At 41.4% G+C, this 27,378-nt stretch overlaps 1 long non-coding RNA gene and 1 other non-coding gene across 2 annotated transcripts; both read left to right on the forward strand.

Moving 5' to 3' along the window:
* Positions 1 to 7,275: 7,275 nt before the first annotated feature.
* TRNAV-CAC (transfer RNA valine (anticodon CAC)) lies at positions 7,276 to 7,348 on the forward strand. The gene has a single exon. It is a non-coding gene; the product is annotated as a tRNA-Val (tRNA).
* Positions 7,349 to 22,595: 15,247 nt separating this feature from the next.
* LOC140685545 (uncharacterized) lies at positions 22,596 to 26,982 on the forward strand. Its single transcript, XR_012058805.1, has 2 exons — positions 22,596 to 22,966; positions 26,736 to 26,982. It is a non-coding gene; the product is annotated as an uncharacterized lncRNA (long non-coding RNA).
* Positions 26,983 to 27,378: the final 396 nt, after the last annotated feature.

Here is a 27,378-nt window from a genome sequence, read left to right on the forward strand (position 1 = left end):
TTTCTTTTGTCATTCAGAAGGTTTTAATTTTTAATCAACTTTGTCATTTTTCTCATGTTTTTGTTTTTTATTTTTTATTTAATAAATCCTTCTCTTCCTTGGAGTCATAAAATTATGCTTCTATAATATAATATTTAACCTTTTTTCAGATTCAGGTCATTTGTAGATCTGAGGTTCATAATATGTAGTGTGATATAGGAACCAAAGCTTACATTTTTTCATATGGAAAATCAATTGTCTCAACACCCAATTGTGAAGTCCTCTGTGTACTTCCTTCTGTTTCCAGATTCTCTATCCTTCCCACTGATTCATTTATCTACCCCTACACAGACATTTTGCTTTCTTAATTTCTATAGCTTTCTAATAAGACAGAATAACTCATGGCATAGGTCTTGCTCTGTAGCAGAACTGGCTTGGTGTGGCGGTCAGACACAGTGGAGAAAGACTCCATAAGTGTTATGGTTAATCTCAGTCCTTTAGGGAGCTTGTCCCTCTGGGTTGTGACTGTCACAAGTGTTTCTCAAAGGATATGGCTTTTCTTTTTTTTTTTTAACATCTTTATTGTAATATGATTCCTGTACAGAACTACACATATTTCAGATAAAACATTCTTTAGTTATATTCTGAACTCCTTCCTCTCACTTCCTTCTTATTGTCATCATAAAACACACACATGCACGTATCAGCCATTTTCTACAGCCACTATTTAATTTTTTAACCAGTTATTTTAATATTCTCTTTGAAGTTACCTTTTTTCTCTAATTTCAGTTTTCATACTATATGGATAGTAAACTCTCTTAATCTTTTTAGATATCAAAGTATCTTCACCACCACCCCCTCACACTTGTGAATGATAGCTGGGTATAGGAGTCCTCTTTGAAAGTCATTTTCTTTTAGGATTTGAAAGATATTTGTCTCTTGTCTTCTGGTATCTATTTTTGCTGATGAAAAGCCTCGTTAAATCAAATTGTTAATTTCCTTAAAAGCAATTTTTCTTTTATACTCTCTGGTGCCTTTTAAGATCTCTTTATTCCAATTATGTTTTTAGTGTTACTATGACGTATTTACGTAAATATAGTTTTCTATATTCTGCTAGGCACTTGGTATATATTTTCAACCTGAAGACTTTAGTTTTTCAACTCTGGAAACTTCCCAGTCATTTCTTCAAATACTCTTTTTCCACTGTTTGTCTATGATCTTGGTGGATTTCTGTGGATGTATGTTCAAGTCTTTTCATTTGTCCTCTATGTCATAACTTTTATTTCCTAACATCTCTGCATTCTGACAAATTCCTCAGGATTGTCTTCTGATGGACTCACTGTGTCTCGGTGTCCATCCTAGAGTTTGTTATCCATAAGTAGATGACTGCTTTCTGTCTTATCTCCCCAACCTCAAGGCACTGAAATGCTCCAGGGCAGCCCTTGGACTTCGCTTTTTCAGCTACACTCATTACTTGGGGGATCTTACCCAGTTTTAATTACAGTTATATGCTCCACAGCTTGTGTCTCTGTTCTGGACCTCTCCTCCGAATACGAGGTGTGTCTAGCAAAATGCCACCTTGGGCGTTTCTCCTGGGATGTTAATCAGTAGCTCAACTTTAAAAAAATAAACAAATAAAACTGAGCTGCCCACCTTCCCCCGCACGCCTGATTCTTCCATCTCAGTAAATAGCTACACTAATTTTAAAAATGTTCTATCACTCTTGCCTGCTCTTTTTACTTCACACCTCATATTGAACCTGTCAACAATTCCTGTCATATGCCTCTTGAATAAATATCAGAATCCATAGTGTTCACATGACTTCCATTGCCACCAACCTGGTAGAAGCCACCATCTTTTCCTACTTGGATTATTGCCATAGACTCCTAACTGGTCTCCTTGCTTCTGCCTCGACCCCTTTAGTCCGTTTCCAGCACAACGGTGATCCCGTTACAACATAAACCCCTATCACGTCACATCTCTGCTAAAACCTTCCAGTGGCTTCCTGCCTCACTCAGAATAAAACCAAAGTTTTTACAATGGCCCATAAGGCTTTACACTTTCTCCCTTATTCTCACCACTCCAGTCATCTTGGTCTCCTGGCCGTCCCTCAAAACACTGGACAAGGTCCTCAGGGCACTTGCATTTGCCATCTCCTCTGACTGGAATGTTCTTCCCTCAAGATAATTATATGCCTTATTCCCTCCATATCTTTACTCAGTCATTCCGTTGAGACCATCTCTGACCACCCTACTTAAAACTGTAATCACACACTTCAAACCCTTCCCCTACTCTTCTGTGCTTTCCTTCTATCATTAGGATTTGTCACTAAGTAACCTATATTATCTTACTTGTTTATCTTGCTGCTTGTCTGATAGCCCCTCACAAGAAACAAGTTCCCTGAAGGCAGGAATTTTTGACTCTTTTTTCTCCTACTTTATTCCCATCACCTAGAACAGTGTCTGTCACATAATAGACATTTAATAAGTGTATGTATTATTTATTATCATCATTTATTATAATTAACGAGTTAAATAAGTATTTTTTTAGTTTCAGGATTTATAGCTGGTTCTTTTTCTTATTCAGTTTTTAAAATTCACATTTGTCCATTTTGATTCATAATTCTTATTCTTTTAAAATTATGATGTCATTTTGAGATTTTTCTATTACTTCCATTTCACTGGGGGTTAGTTTTTCTCCCAAATATTGAGTTTGTTAACTTACGAGAATGTGAATATGTGTGTGTTTGCTTTTACGTGTTTTGGAAATGTAGTTTTCATGTTCATTTTAAGTAAAATTCTGTCTCTTCATCTCCCACTTTCAAAGATACAGACAATTATGAATGAAGACAAAGCAGATACAAAAAAAAAAAGCAAAGAGAAATCTTTAAAAAAAAAAAGGAAAATGTAGGCATTGAAATTAAAAAACTCAAGAGGTTTAAAAAAAGTTGAGGTGGTACACTTTGAAGGGATAACTAGTAAAAATGAAAGCTAGAACTGAAGAAATAACCAAAAATAAAATATGCAGGGACAAGGAGATGAAAAATGTGAAAGAGAAACTAAGGAAGGCAGATGGACAAGCTTCTACACCTGTCGACAAAAGTTCCAGAAGGAAAGAATTCTCAGAATTGAAGGAACACATGAGTCTTTTCATTGAAAAAGCTCCCCATGGATTCCAAAGTAAGCCCAACAACATGAGAGCTGAAACAATTTAAAAGACACAAATAATTTTTTTAATGATTTAAAGGAATAGAGAAATAATACAAACCAGAGAAACAGGAAACATCAATGATTGGTGGAGAAGGTGAGAAGGCAATCCAGCCAAGGAAAGGTAGAGAGTTCAGGGGACCAGGAAGTTTAGTATCATAGAAGCCTAATGTGGATAAAGTATTAATATGAAACCAACAAATCATCAAGTGCTACAGAGATGAGAGGAACCTTAGGACTGAGAAAAGACCATAAACTATGCCAAGAAGTAGGTCATTTGTGATTTTGGAAGCAGTCATTTCCATAGAGCGATGATGGCAGAGGACATACTAGAGAATACGAAGGAACTGAGTAGAAAGAAATCTGAGAATTCTAATCACATATTATTGAGATCGTGGGAGCAGAAGTATAACTCAACCTGTGCTCTGTTCATATGAAACAAAGTTGTTTCTGTCTATGAATTTAGATGGGAATTCATCTAAACTCAGCCTTTTATGTCAGTAACAATTTAATTTAATTGAGGCAGAAACAGGTGGAGAGATGGAAAGGACACTGGCCTGGACATGAGGAGATATGCATTCTGGTTCTGGTTTATCTAAAAGTGAGACCCTGGGCGAGGCCATATCTAGAAAAAAGAGGGTTGAGACCAAATGGTTCTCAGTGACCGGCCCAGGCACCCTGGTACTCTTACTAAATTTCAATTAATATTAAAATTGAACTTTGGTGACAACTTCTGGTTCATTCACTGCAAGGAAGTCTCTCATGGCATGTTGTGTGGAAAGGGTCACGTGATAAAAATCGAGAGTGGTGTGCAGTTTGCTGCAAGTAAGTGATAAACACCTTACATCCAAGAAAATAAACACCTCCATCTAAGAAAATCATACGTTTCTAGAATTTGCAAAATCTTTGTTTCTTGAGTACTTAAGATACCTTGGTCAAGGCAGTAAACAGCCCTTTTCAATCGGTAACCCAGGAATGAAGGGTGAGCACGCATGTGCAGCTCGTTACACACTCTCTAAGACACTGATATTCTGTAGCTGGCATTATAGTTACAATTATGGCTGACTTGTTTAGTATATGTGATTCACTCAATTCCCTTAAGATAGTAACCACAGTTCTGTATTTGAAAATGTGTTATGAACACAAATAGATTTACAACTTCTGAATTTAATCATTACTGAGATGCCTTCCAGCCATAATATTTTATCATTTGAAGACAATATGGTCTAGTTTTGATGTCCACTTAAAAAATCAATCCCTCTATTTCAAAAGACTGAGCCTGAGCTTGAAAAGCAATTTTACCTTGATCAATTTAGAGCGTCAAAAAAGTTAATCCCAAGAATATTTTTTGGCTCAGGATCTGTAACATTTTCATTTGATTGAAAGCAGATTAATTTTTTTTCACTTTTCACTCTCGCCTTGTGTTTTTGTTCTTTGGAGACATGCTAACACATGTTAATAGCTATGTTAGGTTTCCAGTAGGACCACCCTTTTTGAAACAAGTGATCTGCTATTTGAAGAGACACTTCACCAAAGAAGATGTACGCAAATTAAAACCACAATGAGATACCACTACACACCAATTAAAATGACTAAAATTTTTTTAATTGATCGTTACATATATTAGCAATAGTGCAGAGGAATTGGAACTCTCATACATGGCTGTAAGAATGTAAGACTGTGCAACCACTTTAGAAAACCTTCAGGAAGTTTCTTTAACAGTTAAACATACTCCTATCATATGCTCTAGCCATGCTACTCCTAGGCATTTATCCAAGAGAAATAAAAGCGCATGTTCTTACAAAAACTTGTACACAAATGTTTATAGCAGCGTTACTTGTAATAATCAAAATCTGGAAATAATCCAAATGTCCTTCAACAGGTGAATGAATGAACAAATTGTGGCATTCCTGTACGATGAATAAACCTCAGCAGTCAAGAGGAATGAATTATTGATACACACTACAACGTGGGTGCATCTCAAAGTAATTATGCTCAGTAAAGAGGCCAGACAAAGAGTGCCTATGTGTATGATTCAGTGTATATAAAATTCTAGAAAATGCAAACTAATCTCTAGTAACAGAAGGCAATTGTGGGGGAGGTGGTAACCGAGCAGGATGGGAAAGGGAACTTATTTCTCTATATGTTTTTTTATGTGAGGGTGTAGAGTTGTTCATGATATTCTCTTGCTATCTTTTTGACAAAGAGGGAGAATTTTTAAAAGGCACAAGAAAACTTTTGGTGGGGGATGAATACGTTCACCATCTTGAGGGTTTCACAACCATACACATGAACCAAAACTTATCAAGTTATGCCCTTTATTTTGTGCAGTTTACTACGTGCCAATTATACCCCAAAAGAGTGTTAAAAAAGATCATCACTTCAAAGGTCCACTGTTAGGATTAAATGAGTCAATATCCACACGTAGTGCAGCCCTCACTGAATGTCAGGTATTGTTATTGCTAGTCGGTTAGGTGGGGAACGTGATCTTTCCCACCTCATTGCAAGGAGGGCAGAACTGAATGAGCCAGTGCATGTAAAACGCCAATGTAAAATGCTGGCACACGTGCCAATGGATGGAGGCAGTGGAACAGTGGGTTTGTGGTTGTTGTTTGTTTATACTATTTAAATAGTCCCTTTACTTTCCAAATACTTTGATATACTCTTCTTAGTTCCCCATCAGTTAGTTCCCATCCGATTATTTTCCCTGGCCCAGCGAAGTAGGTCCAGGCAGAGACAAATATTGTAGCTATGTCACCACACGTGAGCCACGGACAATTTTTGTCCTCAACCCTGGCTTCTCCTTGTGATGAACAAAGCCATGTTTGCTCCTGTGGAGAGTACTTAATGAAGCACTACTGTTCCTGGGCACTGCGGGGCATAGAGGTGTGACCCTAGTGTTGGTCTTAAGAAAATTTAGCCTCACTAAGGCGATGAGGCACACACTTCAATACCGCTGTTTACCAGTGCTTATTCCACACCAGGCATGGTGGTGAATCCTTCTCAAGCATTTCTCACACTTAATCCTCAGAACAACCCTACAGGAAGGGAGTATGATTGTTTTACAAATAAAGGAGCTGTTGACCTCCCCAAACAACAATCCTAAAGCCCTTCTGGTAGGAGGCTGGTGCGTTGGCTCTTACCAGGTTCTTCACCTTAAGAAGTTATCAGTTTGGGTTCCTGACCAAGCAGAGCCTTGGAGGGAGTCATGAGAGCTGCACTTTCTCTGTGAAAGGCCTTGGCGGCCAGAATATTTCTTTGTGGAGCAGAGTCTCAGGGAGGTGGTGGAGCCTCCTTGGGTGGGATGCTCAGAGCAGCCGGGAGGAGACAGGCCGGACTTCGCAGGGAGTGTCCTGCTGCAGCCCCTGGTAGAGCTGCCCCAAGTGCCTGCATGGATGCACGGTGGGTCTGTGAAGACAGGGATGAGGACCATTGCGGCCCTTCTCGTGTGTCTTGTGACTGATGATGTGACAAGTCTTCTGACAGCAAAGGAAAGAGAATCTTAGCGAATTCATTCTGATTATTTTTGCTCTGCAAGTGGTACACTTTCTGGTGTCTGACTTCCCGTCTTGGCCCCACTTAGACTTAAATTCCAAAACTTCAGTGTCCTTGACCATATCCTTAGGTGGATCTGATCACTATTAAATGTTCACTTTGGTTTATAATTTTCTGTCTATTATAAAATGCTAAATGTTTAGCATCTAATATAATGTAGGGGGAAATCGATACAGTTAATCTCTCAAAAAGGATTATACACAGACCTTGACCAAGAGGTTAAGAAGTAAAGGTCCGTGTGAGACAGTGAAACAGAAAGTTTGGTTTTGAAACACAACTTGGCAAGTTAAAAATTGTTTAAAATGAAAGCATTCTATGCTGACTAAGACATCGCTTAAAAAGACGGGAAATTTCTCACCCTTGAAAGTTGCAATACTACCTTTTCACTGCATAAGTGAAAGTAAGCCTTCCTCTACCGTGTGGTGCTAGTCTGTAGAATGGGGTGAATTCTTTCTATGCACTGCTTCTCAGGAATGTCACAAGCATCCAATGAGAACATATTTATAGGAGTGCTTTGAAAAAGAAAAAACAGAGGGGAGGGTATAGCTCAGTGGTAGAGTGCGTGCCTCACGTGCATGAGGTCTAGGGTTCAATCCCTAGTGCCTCCACTAAAAAAAACTTAAAAATAAACCTAATTACCTCCCCTTTCCCCAACCAAAAACAGAAACAAACAAATAAACAAAAACAATAAAGTCACAAAACTATCATTGTAAAAAAGAAGAGAGAGAGATAGCAATATAGATAAATAAGATGGCATTATTATTATTGATGTGAAGAATAATGGTAAAGAAGATTATGTTTTTTTTTCCCAGGTTGAACAGTCTTCCCCACCTTCTGCCTGCAGGCTGAAGATTGGCAGTCCATTATTGGACTTGTCTTGAATGCTTTTAGCTTTAATTTAAACATCATCTTGAGCAGGTGGTCATACTTAACCAATTCTTAGTCATTGATGTCTCCGTAAAGATGAAATGGGGGGTGTGTTTTCCTCTTCTACCCTCTTATTCCTCCAGGGAGTCACGGATAAGAGGACTGTTCAGCACAAACAGAAGTGTCAGCAGATCCTGGGTTTTAATTTAGGAGCTGACAAATCAAGAAAAACCTTCAGGAAAATCCCGTGTCCTTGTTAGGGCTCAGTTTCCTCATCTCTCAGTTTCAGAGATGAGATGTGATGGTCTGCATCTCTAAAAACTCTAACCTCCCATGACAATTATATGCCAAGTAATAATTACAACAGCTGTCAAAGACAGTTTCCTCAGCACCCTTCATGAACAGGGAAAGAGGTAAGGGGAGCCAAGTGATTTGCCCAAAGTTCATGTAGAACTGTCTGATGCCAAAGCCACGTCTCCTTCCTTTGCTTCCTCTAGAGGATGGAATTCGTCCACCATGGTAGTCTAGATATCCTTGCCTACTTTGCCCATAGATTCCCTCAAGCTATGGCTCTCATTTGTTTGCAAATTAGAATCACCTGAGGAGCTTTTTAAAACTACTGATGCTTGAAAACCACAATGAGACAGCACCTTACACCCATTAGGTTGGCTACTATTTAGAAAAAAGAAACACCAGAATAACAAGTGTGGGAGAAGATGCGAAGAAATTGGAACCCTTGTGCACTGTTGGTGAGAATGTCAAATGGTGCAGCTGCTGTGGAAGACAGTAGGATGGCTCCCCCCAAAATTAAACATAGCATTACCATATGATTCAGCAATTCCGCTTGGAGACGTATACCCAAAAGAAGTGAAAGTAGGAGCAATTCAGATACTTGCACGCGCATGTCCATAGCAGCATTACTCACGATTGCCAGAAGGTGGAAGCAACCTAAGTGTCCATCAGTAGGTGAATGGATAAGCAAATATGGTAGGCACGAATGTTGGAATATTATTCAGCCTTTAAAAAGGAAGAAATTCTGACACATGCTATCACATGGATGAACCTTGATGACAATATGCTAAGTTAAATAAGCCAGTCACAAAAAGGCAAATACTGTATGATTCCACTTACACGAGGTCCTAGAGTAGTTTGATGCATAGCAACAGCCCCTGGCAGGGTGGAGAGATGAAAGTGGAGTTGTTTAATGGGTCTAGAGGCTCAATTCTGTGAGGTGAAGTCTGGAGGTGGATGGTGGTGATAGTTTTACAACAACGTGAATGTATTTAATGCCACTAACTTGCACATATAAAAATGGCTAATAAGGTAATTTTATTTTATGTGTATTTTACCACAATCTAAAATAATTTTTTTAAAAATGCTGATGTAGGGCCAGACTAACTGAATCAGACTTTCTGAGAGTGGGGCTAGGGCTCTGGTGTTTTCTAAAATTTCCTTGGAGTTTTCTGCTGCACCGCGAGCGTTATGAAGTTTCACTCTAGAACCACCAACCCCTGCCCTGGCCCTACTCCTGGAAGCACTCATCTCCCGAGCTAAATGTCATTTGCTAGTTTGAGCCAAAATAAAAACGAAAGTCACTGGCATTACCTCCTGGGAGTATTCTCTTGAGCATATCCTTCTTACAGAAAAGAAAAGAAGCTTCTGTCTTGGATTTGCCAACAAGAAAGAGACTTCTGTGCGCTTTTTCTATTCTGAAACAAACCTCATTCTGAATTCTCTGACCCAGGCGAAAAAGCTCTGGTATCTGGAGAAAGCAAACGGATCCCAGGCTCCAATCAAGGGAAGAATGCCTGGGGAATCCGAAGAACATTACAGTGTTGTATAAATTTCTGGGGATGTTTCAGCCTGCAGCATTGTCCTGAATTCTATGCAAAACGCCAGGGATGCTGGTGAATTGGAAAGGTGACTTGGTTAATCACGGGCCTCGGGCCTTACTGTGATGATGAAGTTAGAAAAAAAAAAAAAAGAAACAGGTTTACAGTCAGTAAGAGAGGAAATGAGGGAATAAGAGGTTTATGGAGTGTGTCAGACAATGGAGGCGAGCATTTGTTGCAAAGCATCTCAGAGGATGAGGATACCCTAAAACAATTAAGTGTGCGGCCCTCCTGCAAAGAAGGGGCAGGGAATTTGGTTTAGGTCTGAGAAAGGGAAGGACTGATGGAGAGATTATGATCCTCAAAGTCTTTTATCCTTGCTATCAATTCAGGGATAGGGTGTGTCTTATCCTCATTCTGAATACTTCTATCACCACACTGGTAACTTGGTACGTTATTTGGGGCATCACTGTTCAATAGAACTTTCTGCGATGATGGAAATGTTCCAGTGGAGTGCAGGAGCTGGCTTTGGGGTCCATGCCTTCATTTTTAGGAATTTTGTGGGCTGGGTGTTAAGCACTGTCACTATTTAAAAATTAAATCGTGTAAATTTACCATTAAGTATTATATCAAAAATAATATATCAAAAATAACAAAGTAATAAATACTCAAAACTCACAGCTTCTTATTTTACTACATTTTATGCACCGAGGTTTGCACCGTCCAAGATGATAGCCACTAGCCACTTGTGACCATTTCGGTACTTGATACTGGTGAGTGTGAGTGAAGAAAGGAGCTTCAAATTTAATTTAACTTAAATTAATTTACATTTAAATAGCCACATGTGGCCAGTAGGTATCGTACAGCAGAGTGCAGGTTTGGGGTGTTGGCCAAAATCTGTATCTCTCATTGATGACTGTAATCAGAAGAGCGTTTATTTCAGATGCTAAATGAGTCTCTCTCTCTCTCATTTCAATGATTTTGGTTTTTATTATCAAGTCATTTGGATCTGACCTTAAGTTACTTGTGAGGGCAGTGATGGAGGGAGGAGTAGAGAGTGATGGATCGAGAGAGAGAATTTGTTCTAAATTGAATTCTTGGTGCTTTGCGAGGTCGCATGCTAATGACAGTGGAAAAATGCTTTCACTGCTCTTGTGTGGCTTCCCCTGAGCAGAAGCCGACAGACCACAGGAAGCCTGGTCCAGAGCTGACTTTGGATGCTGGACGACATCAAGGATCATTTCTGGGGTTCCCCTGGAATAACTAACACCAGACTGCTCAGACTGAGCAGGGACTCCAGCGGGGACCCCCTGGCTCCCGCATCACCATAACTGGACTCTCAAACTGCGGGAGTGACCTCGGCTTTCCCAAGCTGTCTGAGGTCAGCCCTGGTCAGACAGCTGGGAGGTGCTGGACAATTAGCCCTTATAGCTATGGCCTCAGATGTGCCCACCCCATCTCCCTGACCCATTCCTCCCCCACCCCAAGGTAGCTCCCTGCTTTAATTTCCCTGCAGGTTTCAGAAAGGACACATTAAATTATAATCACTAGCTGTTTTGTGAGCAGCCTTTTGTGACCAGTAATGACTATAATGAGAAAAAAGGAAAAGGGAAAATGGGATGATTGAAGCTCACTGGGATGCTACTGCTCGGTCGTTTGTCAAGCAACACAAACAGATAAATGGGGCTCTTCTTTGCCCATTAATTTGTATCTGTGTTTTCATTTGTCACTGAAAAGTGAGCCTGTTGATTAGGGATCTGCTAGACAACCACTTCACTAAACCTAAGGTGGGACCTAGAGACGGCAGGAGTCACGGGACCGTGGGCTGCAGCCCTACCTTTGCAATCTTGCTTATAAATGGGTCAGCCCTGGCGCGTCCCACTGAGTGATTAAACTATAACTACAGCTAGGTCTCTTCCCATTAAACTTTTGACATCCTAGTAAAGCTGCCCCCTCCTTCCTAGCCCCAGGGCTTCAGGCTCTTTGTGCTCATCTGGACCATTGAAACAGCTTCTAGTAGCTTCCTAAAAAGAGCATTAATCCTAATACTTCCACGGTCTGAAACCTGCAGCAGCTCCCCACTCTCTGTGAGCTTGGAGGACCTTTGGAAGGCTGACCTCATATAACTGTGTGATTAGAGGGTAAGTTCTCTGAGAGCAGGCAGTTGTGTCAGCTCAGCTTTTTAATCGTATGAGCAAGTAGCATGTACTTAACAGGCTCAAAGAGTCCATTGGACTGGATGGAATCAAAGGAAATATAAAAAGAAATTCTAATCTTTTCATTAAGTGCTGTTATCTGGATACACAGACTTCTAAAAAAATAAGAAACACACAAAAGTTTGTCCTCTTTCCAAGAGGAATGATTTTCAAAATTTTTAGAATAGCAGCACCCTTATGAATGTTTGATGCCTGCAATCAAAAGTTGGAGAAGAGAAATTTTATATCGTGGACCAAGCCTGGCCCAGGTTCCTGAAGCACCTTGGAGACCACACCAATGTCAATCAGAGGAATTCCTGTTTGAAAACTGACTTGGGGTAAGAAAGCGAACTGGACGGGAAGTCAGGAGATCGGATTCTGCCCCTTGCTTTGCATCAATCAGCTGTACGAGCTTAGGCCGTGTGTCTCACTCTCTAGATGTTCTTTTCTCTTCTGCAAATGGAAATGGGGCTGAATGGTCGTCAGTGTCTCACGGCTCTACCCTTCTGGGATTTAAAAACCTGAAATAAACCTTCCTAAGGACAGAGAGACCCAAAATGCATTTTTTCCTTTTTTCCCCCAAGAATCTTACAAATCAAAGCACAAATTCCATTGAGATTCATTCAACAGACTTCTGTCCATCACCAAATCGGTAAACTTGAAGGGCAAACCTGTGTTCTTGGTGATAACTCTGCCAACTTCTGGGCGGCTAGCCACCTGCTCTTCACTCTAGACTTTCAAGCACCCCCCACCCCACCCATGGAAGGACACCAGGGTAATTGCTCAGACAAACCTTTTGTCAGTCCATTCTCTTCCTCAGGATACACTTCAACGTTAACTGTCCATTGGGGCTAATTCTGAGGAATATGTATCATTGTTCCTGTAGTGGACACTGTGGTTCATCACAGAGTCTCCTCTTCAGAACTGGCACATGCAACCCTCAGCTCCTCGGAAAATCAGCTGCTGGTGGTGTACAGTGGCATCCCCCACTAAGGCCCCCCAACGCCATAGGGAACTGCCTCACCTAACATTGTGCCCTGTGGTAGAGTTAAAGATGGCAGCAAATTCTTGCTCATGCCTCCCATTGAGAGTACAGTTGAATCCCATCCATTCAATCACCTTAAATTCTGGTCAGGCTCTGTGATTGCTTTGATTGATAGGATTCCGTGGAAGTAATGTTCTGCCAGCTTCTGGACCCAAGACAAAAGAGACTAGTAACGTTCACTGTCTGTCATTTGAAAGACTTTTCAGAGCCCTGAGCTACTATGTAGGAAGCCCAACGACTCTGAGACCAGCATGCTGGAGAACCCCACGTCGGTGATCCAGTCTGACAGTCCTAGATGGGTCTAGCTTTGCAGTCATCCCCACCAAGGAACCAGGCATGTATGTGAAGTTGTCTTAGCCCCTCCAGACCAGCTCATTTGCCGGCTCAGTACCACCACGTATCCCCTGTCAATCAGATGCAGATTGGAAGCATCAGCCAGCTAAGCCGTGCCTGGATTCCTGACCCATCAGTTTGTAAGACAGAATATTCATTGTTTTAACTTATGACATTTTAGAGTAGTTTTTTGCACAGCACTAGATTACAAGAACAAGTGCCCCGTCTCCGGGGCTTTTCACAGAAAGTGAGTAGTTGATAAGGGATACCGACGAAAGCCAGACCCCTTGCCTCAGTGTTAAACACTCAGAAGGGCCATCCCCGCTCCAGAGTTCCCTGAAAGACTGGCTGAGGCCTCATCTGCCACCACCCTGGGCGTCTGCTTCTCTTCAGCCTAATCCTGCCTCCCTCACCTCTTTGCAGACATATCTCCCCAAGTAACTTGGGTGACACAGCTCTCCATCCCAGAGTCTCTTCCCAAGGAACCCAATTTAAAATACTTCCATATTTTGCTTTCTCTAAGTGAATTTTCTCTGTTCCTTTTTCTTTTTATCTTCTCCCTCTGGGGTTAAATTGTGTTAATAGAACACAAACTCAGTGAGATTCTAGCTACTATAATATTTGGTGTCTTTGGGTGCTATGTGGTGGTCAGTTAATATCTGTTGATGAATTTTTATTGAGTAGAAGAATCAGGGACGTTTATAAAAGTAGCAAATTACTTTTTCAATGTGGGGCAGGCTGAGGGAATTCTAAATCCCCATGGGTCAAGCCATATCCATGAATTTTACATCTATCTAGTAACTTGGTAAAGCCCATGCCTAGCATGCACAAGGTCCTGGGTTCAATCCCCAGTACCTCCATTAAAATAAACAAATAAAAACCTAATTGTATCCCCACCAAAAGAATTAAAAAAAAACCAAAAATCTGGGAGCTACAGGAACCAGTCCCATTGACTGAAATAAATACAAAAAGAAATATAGGGTTTTCAGTGTGGCACATTGCATTTAGCGTAACCAGATTTTCTACCCAAGTAGAATTAAATCACTGGTTGAGCAAAATAATTAGTAAATTCACAGACAAGCGTGTAAGCTGGGCTAGACTGTTCCTCCCTGCACGCTGAGCTAGAGCAGGTACTAGCAAGGCATACCAAGTTCAAGTATGCGATGCCATTTTTTTTTCCAATGCTTTTATCTCATACACAAAGCAAGAAAAGAAGAGCTATAAAAGAGCACCTTATCCAAGGAAAGAAAATAAACACTCGACAGGAATTTGAAAACAAGCACTGGGTTTGAATTGCAAAGGCTAAATTCTACCTACTGATCTATTTTATTTGTATAATAACAGCCTCCCTACCCCGAGATGATTTCCTGAATCTACTTGCTAACTCTTCTCTTCTTTAGCGTCCTGTTCACCATTGCTTAGGAAGCACTTAGGATATGAAGGGTGCCATATAGATTCCATGCGGAGAGACCGGAGTGTGAGTTGCCCCAAATCGGTTCTGCCTTTAGGCAACAGATGCCTCTTCTTCTTCTTTTTTCTTCCTGTAATTTTCCATGTTCCCAAAATGTCAACAACTGAAGACTAAAAAAAAATCCTAGAAACAAAAAAAGTTTTTTTAAGTTGATACTGTCTGTCCACTTGGATATTTTCCGCAAAGTTTCTAGAATGCATATTTGATCTTTGCACGATGGAAAATCTATCTATAGCATGAACTTTTCATCTGGAATCGAGGGAGAGTTGCAAAGAAGAACATATTGAAGAATGACTGGAACTTAGCCTTCTGGGGCCTCCCCGATGCCCGAGGTCATACGGAATTGCCTGGGTGGGAGGGAAAGGAATGCTCAGGGCAGCTGGGAAAGTCAGTTTGTCCACGGAGCTAAATCCTGGAGTAACGACTTCCACGGCATTTTTAGGATGTTGACTGTCACTGTGCCGGCTGCTACCACACTTCATTTCACCTCTTAGGAAAGTTTATTTAGTATGGAACTTGAATTGGGGTTTCTCTTCTTTTCTTCCTTGGTTTCAGGCCAGCTCTTTGTTCAGGGATCACTGAAACTAATTTCAGCCATCCCCCCAGTTTTCTTGGTGACAGATTAAAGGAGAACATCTGGCAGAATTCAGTGTGATCCCTGCATCCACGAGGCCTCTGGTTCCTTCTCTCTGGGTACCCCGTTCTTCAAAGGTGTCGAGTTCCCAGAGCAGGCTTGAAAGCTGTGACCCCCTAAGACCCATGATGGCGTGACGCTCCAGAGGTGCCCTGAGAAACACAAACTGCATCTCCCACAAATCATGGAGAGCCGCCCTCCCTCAAAAGCAGGCTCACTGAAGCTCAACGGTGGGGTTTTCCGGCTCTCCTTTCAGGTTCCTGCTAGGTGGACCTCAATTTACCGAAAAAGATGCTATGAATGTTTCAAAGCTTAGGTGATTTTCATTCCCTTGAATTTTCCGAGGACGTGCACACAATACGGCAATTTGGGGACAGTGTGACCTAGTAAATGACGCAAATACCCAAAGTTGCAAAGGGGCCTGGAATCAATGTCATAGGCTTTCCCTCCTCTGCACGGACCTCCTTAATCCCTTAATCCTACTTTCCTGGAACAGTCTTGAGGGATGGAGGAACCCAAACACCTGGGAGGGGGCGACCTGCGTTTTTCTCAAGAATAAGGATTATTAGCAGCCTTAATCGTACCAGGCCAGTTATCAGCCGGGAAGGTACTTTGCCACATCTTCTGCAGCAACCCCGAGAGGCACCAGTTCACACCTGTTCTCTGGAGTTCGCTCCAAAGAGTTTCTTAGAGAACTAGAGAACAAAGAACTACCTTTCCAGGCTGGGTACACTGCATCATGGCCCTGCTACTCAAAGTACGGTCCAGGACCACAGTGTGGGCATCACCTGGGAGCTTGTTAAAAATGTACAGTGTCAGTGGCCACTTCCCATCTCCCGGATCAGAACTGCATTTTCACAAGTGCCCTGGATGAGTCTTTTGCACATTAGAATTTGACGAGCACGGGCTTGAAGGATCCGTCCTTACCGATCACTCGTCCCGTACTTAGACTTTCCACAGCCTGACCTGACCATTCATCTCCATCATTGTGCTCTTGCATTAGACTCCCTTTGTGTCTCCTGAGCCTGACATGCAGGGTCCCCTGACATCTGGGCCCACCCGCACCTCCAGCATCGTCTGTCATCACCCCCTGCATGACCACAGCTTCGTGGCCCTGCACATCCCATACTCACTCCAGCCTTTGTGCCTTGCTCTTGTAATCTCAGCCAAAAATGCCTCCCTATCCATCCTGCCCATCCTTTAAGACTCAGCTAAGCTCTCATTTTAGGAAGCCTTCCCCCAGACAGTCACCAGGGCAGCACACACACTCATGTGCGTTCCAAGCTGGGTTAGGCACCCTCCCTGCGGGTCCCACACGGAGGCCTGGGGACAGCACCCCTCCTGCAACCCATGCTGTTTCACAGCAGTCTGGCTCTGCCGTGAGATCCTGAGGGTCTGGAAAAATGAGACGGGTTCTGTGTACCAGACTTTGCCACTAACTAGCTGTCTGGGTTCATGTCCCAGCTCTGCCACTAACTAGGTGTGTGACCTTGGACAAGTTGCTTAACCTCTCTGTACTTCAGTTTCATCATCTGTAAAAAGGGCTAATTTGAGGAACCTACTGCATGAGGTCATCGTGAGGATAAAATGCAGTATCTGTGTGATAGAAACATGTTTGCTCTCATTTTTTAATGATTCATTTTTGGACCTCCAGTGACTGGCTGAGTGCCTGCCATGAGTCTCCACGAATAAAATACTGAAGGACTGAATGTATAACAATGCTTGTTTGGGTTTTATATTATTTGGCCAACCAAACTCAGTACCTCTGTGAAGTGCGCAGGGTTTGCATTATTAAGCCCCATGTAATGAATGAGGAAGGGGTCCAGCGAGGCCCCCCTGCCTGAGACCTCACAACTGGTTCCAAGGAGGGGCGGGGACCAGCGCTAGAGCTCTTTTTGGCTTTTGCTTGTGTAGGATCAATCCCCCGGATGTTAAATCTGTCAAATGGAAACCCAGTGGATTTTAAGTGTGGGCATCTAGTCAAGAAAACTTTTCTCCTAAATTTCTTATTGCCAAAGACCAGGAACCATGCCCAGTTACCCAAAGAGCAACGGTTCGGTCCTTCTTTCACCTGGAAGAGTCTTCCGCCAATTTCTATTCCAATTTCACAGCATCTGGCAGACAAGGTCCTCAGGATGCACAGGCCAACTTGACAATTATTTACTAAATCTGGGATTCAGAAAAAAAAATTGCAGACTGACAAAAACTGCTTTTTCTAAATATTCGTGGTATACATTTTTAATATTGCAAAGAAAATTCCTCTCAAGTGCAATGACCAAAATAACCCAGACCCTGCTATTAGTTTATTCTCCCTAAATTTGTTTTTGCTCTGAGTATGAAAATGAACCCTCACACAATATGACAACAGCAATAAATACTTTGTTTTGTTTTTACTGAAAGGGAAAAAAAATCAGCTTTAATTTGAATACTAAACCATCCAGAATATCAGGCTGAAAACATGTTTTTATTATTTGCATTCTTAGGTTTGGCTTGTTATGCTTTTGGCATATCTACTGATATCACTCGCAATATTTTTTCATTTCATACATTAATATTTAATATTCTTTAAACATTGTTCAACCTTAATGGTTGTCTAATTTCTGTTTTTCATCCACAGAGAAGCTATTAATTTATGAGCATATAGGGCAGTAAGTAATAATTTGCATGAATGCCTTGAGCAGATATGCTTCCATAGGCCGCCCATGGCATAGACTCTGGAAGGGGTGATACCATCTATTGGCTAAGCTCCAATGAACACTGCTTTACAAGAAGCAGAGAAAAAGTTTTTTAATCCATAAAGAAGTCTACTAAGTGAAAAATCAACAGAGATGACAGAAGCGGGTTTGTTTCTGTTCCTTTTTTTCTTTTGTGTGTGCTCTGCAGTTCCCTGCTGGGAGAGATTTGTGAAACAGCAGAGGAAGAAGCAGAAGTGCTTTGCAGGGCTGAAGCCTGGCTCATCCTTACCTGTGTCCAGAGCCTGACTCTTCTTCCGATAACTCTGTCGACAGACCTCCATGTCCACCCTTTGCCAGCTGAGCTAACCCAAAATAAGGTCAGCTGGGTCCAGAATTCATCGATGAGTCGGTCAAACCAGCGGTTTAGCAATACCAAGACGCTGAAATCTGCTCAACGCCCCATCCCAGCCGTAATGGTATTTCACATTGTGTAGATGTGACAAATGGTTTTGGGCAGTACAGTAGCACCCATGTTAAATGTTAACCTTGGAGTTGGAGGTACAAGTGCACATTCAGAGGTGAGAGGATACCTTCCATCTGAAAAGACATTAGTTAATGCCCTCAAAGTAATTTCAATTCTTCCCTTCTCCAAAAAGGTGTGGGGTGAGATCCCCTTGCGCCAGGAAGTCAATGAAGTCCATCCCCCAATCACCACTCCCATAAATTCTGGTCCCAGAATTTACCTTTCCTGGTACTCAGGTCTGTCTCCTAGAGTTACCTTTCATAAAACCTGGGATTTACAATCACCTGCCGACAGACGTCGCGCTGGCACCCAGAGGCAGATAATGAAGGTACTTGCCCAGATAATTTGGAACAAACAAAATAATTTTTCCTTGGTTATCTGCATTTAACAATTAGTCTTTTCAAGTGGCTGAGTGATTGTTATAATTCTCCTTTTAAATTTTTTTCCCAGTCTTGAACAAGTTTCATAGGTAATAGTAGAAGTTTAATAAGATTTAGAATTAGTGCCCATGCTAATAAAATCTTATCTGGTAATCTGGTATTTTGACATTCAGAAAACATATTTAACAGAAGCAATAATTTTCCAGGCTACCCAGGAAGTTAAACTACCTATTCTGAAGCAGGGAAACCCAAGTCCTTCAGTTTAAACAGGGCCCTGAAAAGTCATCCCTGCTCTTTATTTTTCTTGTGCTGAGTTTACATCTTGGCTGCAGACTTTCCCAGATGTGTTTTTCCGTATTCAAATACTGAAACAAAATTAGTCATGCTTAAATCATGGGCGTATATTTTTAAAGCCTCATTATTTTGGATTGGGGAGGTGATTTTTGTTGGTTCATTGTTTTGATTTGCTAACAGTTTTATGAACCAAGAAAGCACTTTGGGGTATAAATTTATCCGTAAATGAACTGTATACCCATGAATGAAGTGTATGTTGCTGAATATACAGTAAACCATGATACTATTTCCTTAACTCATTGCCGATTCATTAATAGAAGAATTTTGCCACTTGGCATTATGTAACATAAATTATTGGTTTAAGACTTACTAAAGACTTAAAGTACTATTATTGAAAGCCTAATTGTTAGCATGTGATACTAATTTAACATAATTTATATAAACTGAGCATATTTCCCTCCCTATAAATAATAATGATTTAAAACAGCTTCTCTTATATCTTGGGCTTTGACCGCAACTCGATCTACCTTTCCGATGCTAAGTCAGCCGCAGAGAGAGAAGCGCGGCCCTAAAGCAGCTGCCTTTGAAATCAGCTCACTTGTCACTGCTTCAGCTCAGGGCAGGAGCATCTTAGGCTTTGCTTGTTCAGGGTAGCGTTTGTCACACAGAGTCACGACACGCCAGGGTGTTAGGGTTTATATTGTTGCTAAGTAATAGCAGACAGTTGTGAATTATTTTTTTCTTGGGGGAGGAGACAAAGCAGAGTCCCGACCATTCTGGAATCGCTCCGCTGTCTCTCTCTCCCCAACATGCTGAGAGGCCGCCTTCAGTAGCATCCCAGCGAAGTGCCCTCTTGCAAAGAGGGCAAGAAATGACACATAGCCTGCGGTCCCATCACCTAGTCTCAGGCCTGTGATCCAGGCATGGGCAGTGCAGTCAGTGGTGGGGCCCTGTGCACGCCTGTGCTGGCTTTGTGGCCTGATTTCGAAGTTTCTTCCATGTTAATTTTCACTTTACTGATGGATAAAATTTTAGTAAAGAAGAAGCCCAAGGCAGATAAAAAGACTTAATGTATCTACATTGTGCTCTGATCAAGAAAGATGCCATGAACATTTCTCTTGGTACCAAAAACATGATAATCTAAATTGAGTTTATACTACCATCCTCTGAGTATTAAGGAAAGCACATGAGAACAATAAATTCTGTGTATTATTTTAGCAACTAGATGTAAGTTATCTGTGTTTATTTTCCAGTAGTATCTTCCACATGCTTATTAATATTACCTGGAGGGGAAAGGTTTGGAGGGGAAAAAAATAATCAAGATTCCTTTTATAAAATAATGATCAACATTTAAAATTTTTGGTTAGGGTATTTATTTTGTCCTCATCAAGTGACAGGATTTGGGGGAAGATATTAAGATTGGTTCCCTTTATTGTAAACGATCTTTATAAAAAGCAGGTCAAGGGGAAATGCTGTGGCTTTATTTGGGAATTTGAACTCTGAATGCCCCTAGAGAAGCTTGGATGTGACCTGTTACACCAACAGCAAGGGCAGAAATAGTCAAGACTCCCCAACATAAGGCAAGTGGGTCAAGTTAGAGCCAACAGTTCCAATTCCATGGAGTCAGCCTGGTTCTTCTGTAGACTTCAGAACAGACCAGGATTTCCAACTGTGGTGAGTAACCATGATAAAGGAAACAGCTACCATGTAAATAGTGTTTCCTCAGTGTCAAGCATGTCATTCCATTAAGACACTGAATTCTCATGGCAGTGTTGAAGCAGATTATTAATATTCCTTTATTGTCACAGAAAGAAACTTACTCAAGATCATGCTGATGGTAAAAGGCAGAGCTGAGATTCAAACTCAGGCTGTCTGGCTTCAGCATCTGTGCTCTTAATTGAGGCATCCCATTCAGTTTGATCCATCAGCCCCGTTAACCTAAGATCGGGGGCCGACAAATTATGCCCATGGCTAAACCCAGCCCACTCCTTCTTTTTGTACAGCCTGTGAGCTAAGAACAGGTTTTACATTTTTTAATTTTTTTAAAGACATATAATATTTTGTAACATGTAAAAATTACATAACATGTAAATTCCAGTGTCCATGCAGTTTTATTGGAACACAAGCTCGTTCATTCGTTTACGTATTATCCAAGTCTGCTAAAGTGGCAGAGTTGAGCTCTGACAGAGACCAAACGGCCCGCAAAGCCAAAAATATCTACTACTTGGCTTTTCACAGATGGAGTTAGCCTGGGGTCATCATTGAGCCACAAAGGAGAAGCAGCAGGAGTCACCAGAAACAAAGAGGGCGCTCTCAGAATGGATCAAATCAGGAATTAGGAGCCGCAGTTCATCCAACTACCTCAAGTACAGTGAGAGAAATTGCCAGTTACAGCCTCGTCCAGTGCTGGCCTATTGGAATGTGCCAGGACACTGCAATTTCAGAATCCTCTGTGGCAGCTTCTTTCTTACAAGAAGGATGAGAAATGACAAGACAAGGAGGGGACGAAATGGTGAGAAGGTAATCTCATGTGATGTTTTTAAACACTTTGCAAAATCAATTTTTGTAATAAGCCTGATTTCAAAGGGATGGGGAGAAATAATACGAAGATCACTCCAATAACACTCCTACCTGGGGACAGGACAAGGCAGGATAGTGTTTTTTGGAAAATTTAAGATTTCTAAATAAAACTCTTAAAGAAGAAACTCTCAAAATGAGCAAAAGAGTTCCGTGGTTAATTTTTTTCTAAGTATAATAAAACTCCTCCAAATAGTACATGCTGAAAATAAAACCGGACCTTGTTATTTTTTTTTCTAAAGATTAAACAATTTTTTGAATGAAGTTAACTATTTTGGGGTACAAATTGTATTTTAATACAGTCGTTCTTTAGTATCTGAGGGGAGTTGGTTCCAGGACCTCCACGGATATCAAAATCAGCAGATGCTCAAGTCCCCTATATAAAATGGTGTAGCATTTGCATATAATCTATGCACACATTTCTGTATACTTTAAATCATCTCTAGATTACTTATAATACCTTGTGCAATGTAAATACTATGTAAATCGTTGCTGGCTCACCGCAAGTTCAAGTTTTGCTTTTTGAAACTTCCAGGAAATTTTTTTTCAAATATTTTCTATCCATAGCCAGTTGAATCCGAGGATACAGAGGGCCAACTGTATTTAGAATTAATGAAATATTCTCAGAGGCATCAAGTGTTAGAAATAGGTACATGTGCCTGTTTTGGAAGCAAGGGTGGATAAAGCATTTGTTCTTGAAAATGTTTTAAATACTTGCTCTGGAATAACAGTTGCACTATTATTTCACAGAACGTCCATAAAATGGGTTTGTTCAGCAGGGAGAAGTTTAAAGCTAACTTATACCAAATCTGAATCAGTGATTTTAAAGTAAGTTTCAACGACCAATTATTTCAGCCATCACCCCAAAAAAAAAATTGACAAGCTTCAGGAAATGTCTACGCGGGGCCAGGTGACTCTGGGTTTCATAGACCAGAATTGAGATGTAAATGTTCCATGAGACTCCACTAACATTCCGTCTTAGTGCCACGTTCTCTGTTAGATCCTGGAGTTACCAAGACGACAGGACACAGTTACTACACTTACCTGAATTCTCAACTACAATTCTCTCACTTATTCTATATTTCTACTTTTGGGGGAGAGAGGGGAGTTCTTTTCTGGTGATTCTGTCCCACCTGGTTGTAGCAGTCACTCCCACTGCCAGACTTACATTTACAGGAGGATTTTTAGGGCATCATTCCACACGTCCTTTCTGGTCTCCTGAGTGGAACTGTGCATCCTGCTGGCATGATACCAGGTAGATCAGTTACCCATTGCCATAATAATGCTACACGATGAACACTTACAGCACTTCACTAGATTATCACAAGACACACTGATTCAGCCCCTGAGCCTATGAGGTTAGACTGATGTGGCTGCACTCAGCTGAGGCCTGGCTGCAGGTTGGTACCTAGACTTGCTGTTTGGGATTGGGCTCGCTTACCTGTCTGGGGGATGGCTGACTGTTGGCGGATCCGGGTTGGTCCAGCTCAGCAACCTGCAGGCTAGCCCAGGCATGTCCTTCTCATGGAGATGACAGAGGGCAAGAGTGAGCAAGTCCAAAAATGCAAGGTGCTTTTCAAGTTTCTGCCAGCATCACAACAGCTGATCTTCCATTGTCCAAAGTAAGTCGCACAGCCAAGCCCTAGGTCATGAAGGAAGGGTCATAGGAAGTGACGTGGCAAATGGTATGAATGCAGGGACTGGCAAAGTCCCGGGCCACATTCTGTCACCTACCATGCATATAAGCAACACTAAGAACCCCAAATGTAAATTATTTTCATTATAAAATATAGAAGTGGGAATATATAGATATATAAATGAATCACAGTGTGCAACAATTTCTAAACATCATCTGATATTTTAGATCTTAACAAAGTGATAAACTCCATCTGTTGAATTTAGTCATTTCATGATACCTCCCACAGTCCAGGAGACACTTGGAGACAGGGTAGCTTGAAAGCCAGGTCCCAGGAGGACGGTAACTACAGGGCTTGACGTTGAGAACAGCAGGAAATCTGCCCCTTCTCGCTTAGTTGTTGGAAGCAGGTCAGAGGTAAACACAGACACCTCCAATCACCAGTTAAGCTAAAAGAAAGCTCACATTGCGTCCAGCAGCAGAAAAATCCTGGACTTCCCCTCCCAGCAACGGGAGCATGTCCGGTAAGGGGAACTCACATCCCTTTTTGGATATAACTGCATATAACTTCTATCTTCTGGATAAAGTAAAATGAGACCAACCAAAACTAGACTAGAGTAAGCTCTGCTACCTCAGTGAGTGTGTGGGTGAGGACGGCGTTCAGGAAGCAGAGGCATCTGGGGGTACCACGGACAACCAGAGAACAGGCAAACGGGCACAACTTATGTGGCCCTTGGTGACAAGAAGTAACCATGCTTTCCTTTTTCACTTTTTTAATTGTGGTAAAACCCGCCTAACTTGGGATCCACCCTCTTAAAATTTTAAGTACTCAGTACAGTTTTGTTAACTGTAAGCACAATGTACAGCAGATCTCTAGAACTTTTCCGTCTTTTATGACTGAAACTTTATACTCAAGAAACAGTGACTCCCCATGTCCCCCGCCCCCAGCAGCCACCATTCTACTTTCTGTTTTTGTGAGGTTTTCTTTAGATACATCTTATATGTGGAATCACGCAGTAGTTGTCCTTCTGTGACTGGCTCTCTTCCCCGGGCATAATGTCCTCAAGGTTCATCCATGCTGGAACATATGGCAGGATTCCCTTCTTTTTATGGCTGAATAACATTCCATTGTGTGTATACACCACATTTTCTTTACCTATTCATCCACTGATGGACATTTAGGTTGTCTTCACCTGTTGGCTATTGTGAATACTGCTGCAGTGAACATAGGTGTGTAAATCTCTCCTTAAGCTCCTGATTTCAATTCTTTTGGACGTACACCCTGAAGTGGGATTGCTGGAACACATGTTAATTCTATTTTTAATTTCTTGAGGCTCTTCCATACTGTTTTCCATAGTGGCTGCACCATTTTCCACTCCCACCAACAATGCACCAGGATTCCAGTTTCTCCACATCCTTACATTTGTTATTTTCGGGTTTTTTTTTTTAACGCTAACAGATGTGATGTCATATCTCATTGTGGCTTTCATTTGGGTTTCCCTAATGATTACTGACATTGAGCATCTTTTCATAGACGATGCTTTCTTACCCATGTAATGGCTAGGTACCATATTTATTTCATATTATTGAAAAAAGGATAGGTTCTTTTGGTATAGTTTCCTAGGAGTCCCAAACGCAAAAAGCTATTTCACTTTTTAACATTTATTTCAGATTTTAATAATGATAAAATAGATAACAAAACTGCTTAACAGAAAACTTTAAAAATTTCTATTCGTTCTAGAATTAAGGAGTTTGTATCCACTATCAGCAAAATTAATCTTCAGTTTAACATTTCATCATGCCTCAAAAACATGAATCGTGCTACCATGAGCAATTTTCCACCTCTGGAAAAAAAAAAAAGGAAAAGATGGGAAACAAAAGAAATTCACATGATGAGGGAAGTGGTCATTCCACACTCAGACTTTGACGAGTGCCGAATGAGCTGTGCTTATAGAATTACCCGGCTCACTTTGACATGTAACATATGTCACGCACTAGCCCTGCACTCAGGACATTCTGTATAATTTTGGAGCCCAGTGCAAAATGAAAATGCATGGCCCTTGCTCAAAATGTATTAAGACTTCAAGACAACAAATGCAGAGCATTAGACCAAGTTCCAGGACCTTCTAAGCAGAGGGTAATCACATATCCATGAATCCAGCCCTGACCCCATGGTAAAAAGAAAAGAGACTCTATTTGGAACACCTGTCCTATGTCAGGAAACTACGCATAATCAGCTCAGTGCTTTCAAAGCGACAGGAGGAGTGCCAGTGAAGGCCTGGACAGATCTAATGGGGAAAGAGGGTCCACAAATTGCACCTATTGATATCACAGCTTTTTCTAGAAAATTCCAAAGAATCACTTAATCTCATCACCCACCCAGACATTCACTTTGAGACTGGAGTTTTGCAGTCAGCCAGAGCCAGGCTATAGAGCAGAGTTACTTCCCTCCTTGTCATAATTAATTTCTTGGCAGTCACCGCCAAGGGAGAGAAAAGTTTCTGAGAATTAGATGAGCTCACAGTATCCCCAGTCAACGTGAACACATAGTTCAGGGGAGACTTTGGGGAGACCCAGATCAAGCCTGGCTTTACCACACTCTATATAAATTATTAACCTTAAGCAATGAAATGGTTACGAGGATGAGAGAGGAATTTAAATGAACAGTGGGAAGTCATCTTTCTTAAGTGCTTGCAATTAGCAATGATCCCAGGAATTTCACAATATGAAAACAGGCATTTTGAGAAACCCAGCTTTCCAGTGCGCGCTTACCGCTTAAGTAATCAGAGGCAGTTTCCTATAGCTCATCGTGATTTACAAAGTGAGCCAGTGGCCTTTTCATTTATTATTGTTGTCACAAGATTTATTTCTTCTACAACTGCTTTCATTTAAAAAAAAAAAACCATAAGCAACAATACAGTCAGAACCTGAGTGGTGTCTTCGATTCTGTAAATTACACTAATGACATAATTAATAACTTTGGTATAAAAACCATGGCTGTCAGATGGACACATCGTCCAGTCAATGGAACAAATCATTTTCTCTTATATTTAACGATTCAAGAAATGAATGTAAGAAAACAGAACTGTCAATGAATGAGGGTGTCACATATATTGTCTCTCTTATCAGCAGAATTGAAAACAAAGGTTCCCTCTATTGTGTTAATTTCAACCACTGGAAATCAATTGTTGTACACAGAGGGAGGGGGCTGTATAGGGTGGACATCAATGTCTGATTTTTATATTGTAAAATCCCAGCAGAATTTATAAGTATTGCCTACCACGGTTTTTTGTGATTGTCCAAATACTCCACAAATCAAGATGAATTTACTTCATTCGGGAAAATTCTTATTCTTTAAACCATGTCATATACAATAGGGAGGTCAGAGAATCTGAGACCCCAATTCCGTCCCACCTAACTTTGTTGTGTGTCAGCTGGGCTCTTGGAAAGATTGCAGACACTGTGCCAGATGTGGGCGGTGCAGTGAAGCTGTGATGTTTGCAAATGTGGATCCTTGTTTTTGATTTGAACAGGTCTGCAGAGCTGTGGAGGGCTTCTCTGAACTAAGAGCTACCCATGAAGAACATGCAACGCAACCACAAGTTCTCTCTGATTGCTCCTTTTACGCCTAAGCACAAATGCTATAACACCACCTGCACTGCTGCCGTCCGCTTGAGGGAATCGGAAGAGCAGTTAGGAAATAGGACGGAAGCAGCAGCGTCTGGAATAACAGGCTAACATTCCACGTTAACCCATTAAAGACATGGTCTTCCTTCTTAACTTCCTGTTGTCTTTAAGTTCAATTCTACCTCATAAAAATGCCTTTATTGCTATTATGGTACAAGGACCACTTCTTAAATTGTCTTAACTTTTTCCATTTGCAATGTCATTTGATTTGGTCGTTTCAGCACCTCTATTACCTCGAGATAAGGGTTTCATTGACGCCATACTGTCTCCACATCCCTACCCTTCCTACACCACACACCGCATACCACAGCCAGGCTAAGCATCCTCTAAAACACAGCCGCCAGCATGCCCTTCCCCTGCAAACACCCCAGAATGGCTCCCGCAGTCAGCCGGCTAGATCTCCACGTCTCCACAGCCCTTTTCCTCATTCAGGTCCGAGGAGGAGCATGGGTTCAGGGTCAGGACCACGGCTTTCATTTGCAAGGATTT

This window comes from Vicugna pacos, chromosome 14 (assembly GCF_048564905.1).
Source record: "Vicugna pacos chromosome 14, VicPac4, whole genome shotgun sequence".
Lineage (NCBI taxonomy): Eukaryota > Metazoa > Chordata > Mammalia > Artiodactyla > Camelidae > Vicugna > Vicugna pacos.